The sequence below is a fragment of the Lytechinus pictus genome, chromosome 16 (assembly GCF_037042905.1).
Source record: "Lytechinus pictus isolate F3 Inbred chromosome 16, Lp3.0, whole genome shotgun sequence".
Lineage (NCBI taxonomy): Eukaryota > Metazoa > Echinodermata > Echinoidea > Temnopleuroida > Toxopneustidae > Lytechinus > Lytechinus pictus.
In genome coordinates this window covers 14423216-14432746 of record NC_087260.1, presented here as the reverse complement: position 1 = coordinate 14432746, position 9531 = coordinate 14423216, and positions in this window count along the sequence as shown.

Sequence of the window (9531 nt, the reverse complement as noted above, 5' to 3'; positions counted from 1 at the left end):
ATGTTTTGGGGTATATTTTCAGTGTCCAAAAGGGGAAAGTTGTTCATCTGTGACATCATAGATCTTGGTCGCATTGCCAATAGGAGGATCTCCTTATCATTAGTGATCTGGACATTCAAATGCTCATAACTCTTCTATTGCTAGTCCTATTTTACTCAAACTTTGGTTGATCTTTTTCTTTGATTTTTCTGCTTTCACAAAAGCTAACCTGCTCCAAGAGTTTCATTCTCCTTTAAAGAAGGAGAGAGAGAGAGGGGGGGGGGGATTGTGTGAGGGTTTGTGTACGTGTGATGAGAGGGAGGTCTGGAGAGAGAGATTGAAAGAGGATAAAAGGAAAAGAAAGATCAGAAGATTGTGACAAGATATCAGAGTTGTTCCGAACAGATCATCGAGAGTGGCTGAGTAGGATGGACGCGGTGTCCCATTTTACACTCCGCCTGTTTGATGGAACAAACCCGCTGATAAAAGTGTCAAATTCAATCGATTTTTTGCTCGATCAAAGGTGGAATAAAAACTGACTCACACTTGCCCTGGCCAAGGGTAACAATTTGATTTATAATAATGAGTCAATGTCAACATACAAATGGGAAATGGAGGTGGGGAAGAAATCATCATGGGCTTTTCCACAAATCTGCATTGTAAGAGCGTATAGACTGCCACCATTTCTTTATAATCATATGCGAATTGAAACTAAAGGTATTTGATGAAGCATATTATTTGATTGTGACTGACTACCAGTCTTCCAACCTGTTGTAATATCAGGTTCGGGAGGTATAGAACAACTTTATAGTCAGAAACCCTCTATATGTAGTAACATGCTAAAGCCATAAATTATGCATAATTATGTCCAAACTTTGTATTTCCATTATATCTTTGTGGTTGACCTCGAAAATAACCGAACAAAAACAAATCATACATTTAACATTTTAACAATCATGACAATAAAAATATTGACAGGAAATGTTACCGCATGTTTAATTTCCACGTGGATGATTTAAACCGATTTCCTTTTAAATATTCAATTAAAACATTGGTCTCTCTGACTCCTCTGAGCTTAGTATTCAATATTTTTTCCAGAGAAGTCATGTTACTTGAGGGTAAATGGGTAGACTTACATACAGAAAGATATAACACTCATTGTTTTTTCACCTGTTGCTTCAAGATAAGAAAGGTGTATACTCACAGGGGGCGCAGAACTGGGGGGGGGGGGCGGCTTACTTCTCTCATAAAGGTGAACCAAAACCTGACGAACCCTCTGATTTTTGCAAGGTGTCAGTCAATCATTCCCCCCCCCCCCTCTATACACGCACATGAAAACGGTAATGTCTCCCCTTTTTAGACAACATTCCCTGGGCGAAACGTTTGTACATCACAATGGTAGATGAATGACAGTGACTGGTATTTTATTTTAGACTTGATAAGCGTTGCAATTGGATAATATTTCATTGTTACATGCATGCGCCCAGTCACATGATGTATTTACAAAATGCTAAAAGAACAAAATCTACATATGAAATTTTGGCTTTTGAAATTGATATCAAATTTATAATGTATGCAAAACTATATTCTTATGTATTTTGTGCATTCAAAGGGAAATTTTGATATGAATATCAGTTTTAATTGGAATCTAAAGATATTTTGGCTACCACGTCAGCTGTTATTGGCACATAAAACATTTTAGGTTATTGGCGTCATTCATGGACTGATTGAAGAATTACGTTGAAGTATTAGGCCCTATTCAATTAATCTTGGCCCATCCCGTAAGGGCGTGTCGATATATTTATGTCATTGTAGCAAAACAGATTAAAGTTGGCCATTTCAACCATCATGCATTGTAGCTTGACCGGTTAAATGCATTGCCGGATCACTGAAACCGATTCCAAACCGAACTGATGGTATGTCATTGGAAGGCTAGTATAGTTGCACCACCGAAACCGAATCCGAACCGACCGGTGATATACCACTCAAAATAATGTAGTAGCTTTCATCGGTTTGGAGTCGGTTTACCTGGTGTTGTGTGTGACACGTTTACGGTCACACCAATGAAACCGAATCCGAACCGACCGGTGACATACCACTCAATATAACGTAGTTGCTTTGATCGGTTTGGAATCGGTTTCGTCGGTTTGTATGTTGCACTATGCTATAGTCACACCAACGAAACCGAATCCGAACCGACTGGCGATATACCTCTCAAAATAACAAAGTAGCTTTGATCTGTCTGATGAAGTAGGTTTCGTAGGTGTGACTTTCCAGGAGAGAGCGAATCTAGGCCATTCATTGACTGTGTTGTTCCGTTTAATGCCGGTGACATCTGTGTTTACTTAAGCTAATGAACTCGACGAAAATCAATCGTGTGTTTGTATTCCAAGACATAACATTATTTTTTGCCCGTTTGTTCTAAAAGATTGGTGAAATAGGTCAACATGGTCAGATGTTATAATGACAAGAATGATTACTCAGCCCTTATAATGCTATAACATAGGATTTGTATAGCGCACGTATCCACCTTGGTGCTCAAGGCGCTCCTATATTACTCCGGCTAAGCTGGTCTACCGATTCCGATACGCACAGCTTTTAGGGGGAATTACCTCCTGCCGGTACCCATTTACCTCACCTGGGTTGAGTGCAGCACAATGTGGATAATAGGATACATATTCTAATGAGTAGTTTCTGAAAAGGGTCACATTTGCTTTAGCTATGCTTAACCTGACAGAAGAAATGACACAGAGCTAAGCCTATCAGTATCATGCGACAATCAGTTGATAATTCTGACTTTAGATATAATTTAAAAGGAACTGCTTCTATCTCGTTTCTTGTTTTTCTAGGCATGCCTGTCAGGATGTTTTATACTGATATGTTCCTTGCTTCTACGTGAAGAATCACCTCTTGTCCTGAAACTGTTAACTGTATCATATCCCTTCACAATGGAGGCGTATTTCAAACATGAAAAAGGAACAATAAAACTGATGACTCTCCGAAAATATTATCAAAAATCTCGTTTTCATGATTTCCCAGCTATTTTGGGACTTTTGTTAGCTTCACGGGCTATTGACTGCAAGGACGGAGTCATTTGTCAAAGTAAATAAATCGTCATTTCAGGAATGTTTTTTATTCCAATTTTCCATTGTCATGCAGATGTTTGAGTAAAGAGAAGGTGAAAAGAGAAGTGCTTTGTAACAAGTCAATTTCAATGCCGTTCATGTCATGTTATATGCAGTTATGATATATATCGTGTTTTCTTCCCAAACGAGGCAGGTTTTAGCGCCTAAAGGCACCATCTTTACACCACTGGTGCGATCAAGGTTTTGGGATACGGGTTGGTTCACTTTAAACATTAACATTGATATCTAAACATGAATTCCAGAATCATTGACTTGGCGAGTGCGAAAAAAAAAAGACGGACTATTTTTTTATAAGTTCTTTTATACACACTGAGAAAAAGGTGAAATTTTGCACCATTATTATGCAAAATTACATTCCGATGCGAAATCTTCTTGAGATGCAACTTTGCACTCTACACTCTTAAAACAAATCAGTAAAATTGACTAAATCAGTTGTCAACTGGATGTAAATGATGCCTAGATATCAGGCTATATTCTAATCAGAAATAACTCTGTTCTATCTAGTAAAATACGACTTGAATATAGTCAAATACGACTAGATTAACAGATGAACCCAGCTGACTCGATTAACTAGTCAATTCTGACTAATTTGTTTTGAGAATGAAAGAAACATTTATGCACATTGAATGGTGCAGTTAGTCACATTTTGCACCATTTCAGTTTGTCAAGAGTAATGGAACCCAAAGATTTCACATTTTTAATGAAAAATTACTGCATCTTATACAGGGTGCAAAGTTGAACTTTGAATTTCCTGGGTTGCAAACAGGAACAAAGACGTGCGTTTTTGCACCTTTTTCATTAAGGGGGCAAGATTGCACAAAACAAATTTGTTGTAAGTGTTATATCTAGGGAGCACTATTGAACTTTTTTATCTTTATAGTTATACAATTTACTTTGAATAATACGTATATGAGTTAAAGATATGTATACACAGTAAAAAAAAAATAGCACATTGTTTAAGCCTGTAACTCTAACAAGTTGTTTAAACTTGTTTGTAATAGTTTAGACTTTTTAAACAAGTTGTTAAAAAAGTTTAAACAATAGTTGTTAGAGAGTGACGGGCTTAAACAACGTACTTAAGATTTTAAACAGCGTTTTACCACTTGATCCTTTTCTCCCCTTCTATATTTCTTTCTCCATCAGCTTTTTATCTAGCCTCTTGTCTAGGTCCTGTTTGTCTTTGACTATAAGAGGCTACTTTTTATCTGCCCAATGAACGGAAGAGTTATCATTGTAAGTTATCATAAAGGGACAAAATTTATTGCCAATTTAAAATGTTCATGGTGTTAGTGGGTTACACTTCGTAATTCCGAAGGTTCGTAATTCCGAAGGTTCTTTATTCCGAAAGTTCGTAATTCCGAAACACGCAAATTGCCTATACCTCGATGTTCGTTAATCCGAAAACGTAAAAGGGTTCGTTAATCCGAACATTTGTGGCGTTATTCCGAAGGTTCGATAATCCGAAAACGAAATAAGGTTCGTTGTTCCGAAGGTTCGTTAATCCGAAAACGAAATAAGGTTCGTTGTTCCGAAGGTTCGTTAGTCCGAAAACGAAATAAGGTTCGTTAATCATCACGTTTTCGGACTAACGAACCTTCGGAATTACGAACCTCATTTCGTTTTCGGATTAATGAACCTTCGGAATTACGAACCTCACTTTGTTTTCGGACTAACAAACCTTCGGAATAACGAACCTTCGGATATACGAACGTTCGGAATAACGAACCTTCGGAAATCCGAACCTTCGGAATAACGAAGCTTCGGAATTACGAATGTATGCGGTGTTGGTTATGTAATGTTTTGAAACATTCACGGTTTTCACGTTTTTTTTTTTGCCTTTACATTAAATCATCCTATTTCAGAGCATTCCCGTTTAAAGTGATATTACGATTAATCTACTTCCTCGTCACATTCTTTCAATAGAAACCCTGAAAAAATGCCTCTACTTAATTATCTTCAAACCTGGTCACTGACAATTCGTTACAAATACATACATATCTGTCTGTATTTGTAACGAATTGTCAGGGACCAGTTTTGTTGACAGAAAAAATAGTATGAAAAACATCTCAAAATGCAGCTTTTGATCGGTTCAGTACTTCCCATCCCGCAGATTTTCTCCATCTGAATGCAAAAATGTATGATAACGTGACAGAGCTATTCTTCTTTACCTAAGGGGGTGGGGCATTAATCAAACTTTAGTTTCTCATATCGAATCTTGTTCCATGTACATATTTATTTTAATAACGAATTCACTTCCTCAACATTCATGAACGGATTTTCCCCTGTAGGGCCCAAACACAGTCAAATGTTTAAACTCACTCAAACATAGAGAACATACTTAACATTTCCCCATTTCAATGAATATCATTCATAAACAGTAATTGTTTTTACCTGCACTTTTCTATTCAAAATTTTGTTGAAAAGGACTAAAAAACAATCGATCATATTAGACGTGTCAGCTTTTGTGTCTACTCCTTATATCAGAGTACGGACTTGTTGGCTAGAATTCGATAAAAAACACGTTTACTGTCATTTTATTTATTCTAGAACCGATCTTCTTTTGCCTATCTCCGCCAATTTAATCTGAGCAGAGCTGCAAGATCACACTTTTACTCGTGTCTTTGATTCCCCCCCTCCCCCGTAGAAATGGCGCCATGAAAAGCTGCATCCCCAATCATTATTTAGTGCTTAAAATCTGTTATTCCATACAATATAATATAAAATCTCCTCAGGAGATTAATCAATTGATCATTTTTCAGTCACAGATGCGTTGAAAGTATCTAAAAGAATTTGATTTTTTTTTCATTTCTTCCTGAGTGTTCTTAATCCAAAATACAACGCACGTCGAAGTTCACGATTTTTTTCAAAATAAAGCCTAACTACCTTTTGTTTATTCGAATCGTTGAAATAAGCCACTTTCTGCTTATGTAGGTCTTCCCCATTGAATGAAGCGAAGAGGGGGGGGGGGGTAATGAAATATGGCTTTACGTCCATAGAGGGTCAAGTGATCATTTAGGTTGAATGATATGATAAATATGCTAATGGATTGGGGGCTCTGGTTCAAGAAATCTTCGGCTAATGCATCACTGATGAGACCTCTCTCTCTCTCCACTGACAGTTATCAACCATCAATCTTGTGGGAAACTATTCTCATGCACTCATCGCTTTGGGTAAGGGATAAATGAGGTTTATGGCGGCTTTTCATCCACTTTGTTTTGTATTTTTAAAGCTATAAAAGAAACAATTAAAATTGAATTTATAACTTAGCCATGGTGTACTGTCCTTCAGCAAGAAATTCATCCAAGGTATGTTGCACTCGACCCAGGTGAGGTGAATGGGTACCCAATAAGATTTATTCCGACTGCTTTAGCGTCTATGTGGCGGCTCGGTTGCAGTCGGGGTAATACCATGGACCTAATACTAAAAATGTCTGCTATTAAAGAAGTATAATTATAATTATTACTACTATTATCATCATCATCATCATTGCCATTATTATAATCATAATAATAATAATTATTATTAATATTATCATCGTTATCATTATTACTATTATTGTTATTATTATTATCATTATTATTATTATTACAATCATTAATTAATTAATTGATATTTTTCTTATTATTAATGATATGTGCAATCCCCTAACGGGGGGGGGGGGGGGGGTAGGGGGCTCCAATCGAACCCCCTAATTGAAAACCCTGGATACGGGGCTTTATGTGATCGGTAAAACTTTGGAAAATCCGGTTACTCCTAACAATTCCATTGGTAAGTAAAAACTATTTTGGGAAATTATTGTAGAATAGACATGGTTAGTGGAGTCAACTCGGTAGAAAATGTTTGGTAAATCATTGGTTAGATTCATCATTTGGTAAATTCCTTTGGGCAATGCATGGTTTATTCCTGCCCAAATGACAAATTTATCAACATTCGACTGAGCCAGATTTTCTTTTTCATATTTCAATGTCCTAGCTTCAACGCTAAACAAATTATAGATTGGTAGAATTTCGATTATTTAACTTCCTTTTTCAAAACTTTTCATGGTTCGATCCACACATCGTTATCACACGATACGTGTGATTTTGTTTGCATTTTTTTTTATTAAGTCCTTCCATGCCTATATCACTTACTTATTCGAATTGGTCATCATATCATCAAATGTATTTATTTATTTGTAGTTTTATTCAAACAGCGTAGCATTGTCAGTTTCAGAACTGCTTTCCACATATGCCCAGTCCACATTACATACATGCGTTATGATAGATATAACTGAATCAGAAATTTTTACACCAATAGAACAATTACATATTCACAAATATACATATCTATATAAATAGAATAAAAAACAAAACAAACAAAATATACGATTAAAAAAATATATTTTCATTATTGTTATTATTAGTATCATTATTGTTTTTCTATTGATATTGGGCATGCAAATGAAGAGAATACAAGAAGAGTTGGAATTTGGAAGCGAAAAAGCCAAGTCGGTTATCTGGATAATGTCGCGGATCAAGTCCATCGGGTTATACTTCTGATTATCACGATTTCATGTATTTTACCATATACAAACGTGATAAGGGGCATATTGTTAACTACAGCTTAACAAAAATCTATTTAAAGAGAAATTCCAGTAGTTGCAGTAAACACTGATTTCATGAGAAAGTCTGTAAAACAAGGCTTAATTGGCAGTATATCATCGAGGATCTAGATCTGGTACAGTTACATAAACTGAACTTTGTGAAATCCTGAAATCTACGCTGAAAAATGTTCACACTGAAGATCACCAACACAGATAGGCACACGTGGGACAGTGTATTATTATTGCTGGAATAAAGACCCGACGGAAGTGACCGAATCCGCGCTTATTTTGCTTATTTCTCAGCAATTACACAATTTCTTCCAGAATCCTTTGGCACATATTTTTTATTCATACAAACAAACACTTGGGTGGTCATTATATTAGATTCTGTAAAAAGTCATTTTGAGATCGTTACCAAAACTGGAATTTATCTTTAAACCTGTGGACGATGGAGCAGGAGCAACAAGGCAACCTCTGCCGCATACATTCGTAATTCCGAAGCTTCGTTATTCCGAAGATTCGTTATTCCGAAGGTTCGTATTTCCGAAGGTTCGTTAGTCCGAAAACGAAATGAGGTTCGTAATTCCGAAGGTTCGTTAGTCCGAAAACGTAATGATTAACGAACCTTATTTCGTTTTCGGACTAACGAACCTTCGGAACAACGAACCATATAATGATATAATTAATAACATATGCATAATATACAATCTAATTGAAATATACTTATATCTGATAAATTTCTTCTTTGTTTATTGTTTAAAAAAATAGCAGAAAAAATATATATACAAATATCAACAATAATACATTTTGAAATGTATTATGAACTAAAACAGCCGGTCAACTACCTGCACATTTTTTAATTTTTTTTTTGTATATTCAACCACTTATCTGTGATGCAAATTTGTTTACAATTTTTAAACGGAAGTAAAATATGCCAACCAACCCCTAAATGACTGATTCCGAATGGTTGAGAATATTGAATCCCGGAAAGGTTGGTATGATCGTTCTTTATACGGTTGAAATTGATTTATGTTTTAAAGCCTTGTGAAAGAGGCCAATGGTCGTTACTGTTTATTATCGTTGATTCATAACGGATTTATTCGGTACGTGGTATCCCTTTGTAGTAACAAAAATATCTTTCATCAGCGTGATGAGGGATATACATGAATATCATTTCCTTGTACAGTTGTATGGAAATACAAAGGAATTAAATGTTGCATCAACATGATCAAGTGTGGTAATCATAACCATTGTTCATCCTCCTCCTCCTCATCGTCATCATCATAATCACCATCATCATCATCGTCGTCGTCGTCGTCAGTTCGTCACCACCACCACCATCATCATCAGCAGCAGCATCATCATCACCATCATGATGATGATGATCATCATCATCATCGCAATCATCTGCATCATCGTCACCACCACCACCACCACCACTATCATCATCATCATCATCATCATCATCACCACCACCACCACCATTATCATCATGATTATCATCATCATCGTCATCACTACCACCACTACCACCAGTAGGCCTATCATTATGATATCATCCTCATCACAGTAATCATGATAATTAAATCTAATATGAACGTTCGTGGACCTAAGGACAGGGTCTCGATATGCCACTGATCGCATGTCCGTCATCTTCGATCTTCCCAGAGGACCAAACATTTCCATAATTTTCGATATTCCAATTCCCAGGATTCATCACTTAAAGGATTTAGAGTCTGTGTGTCTAGGGGCCCATCCATCTAAAAGCGGACCTACTTCCGCCCTTTCTCAGCAGAAATGCATCTCAAATAGTATTTCTTTTCT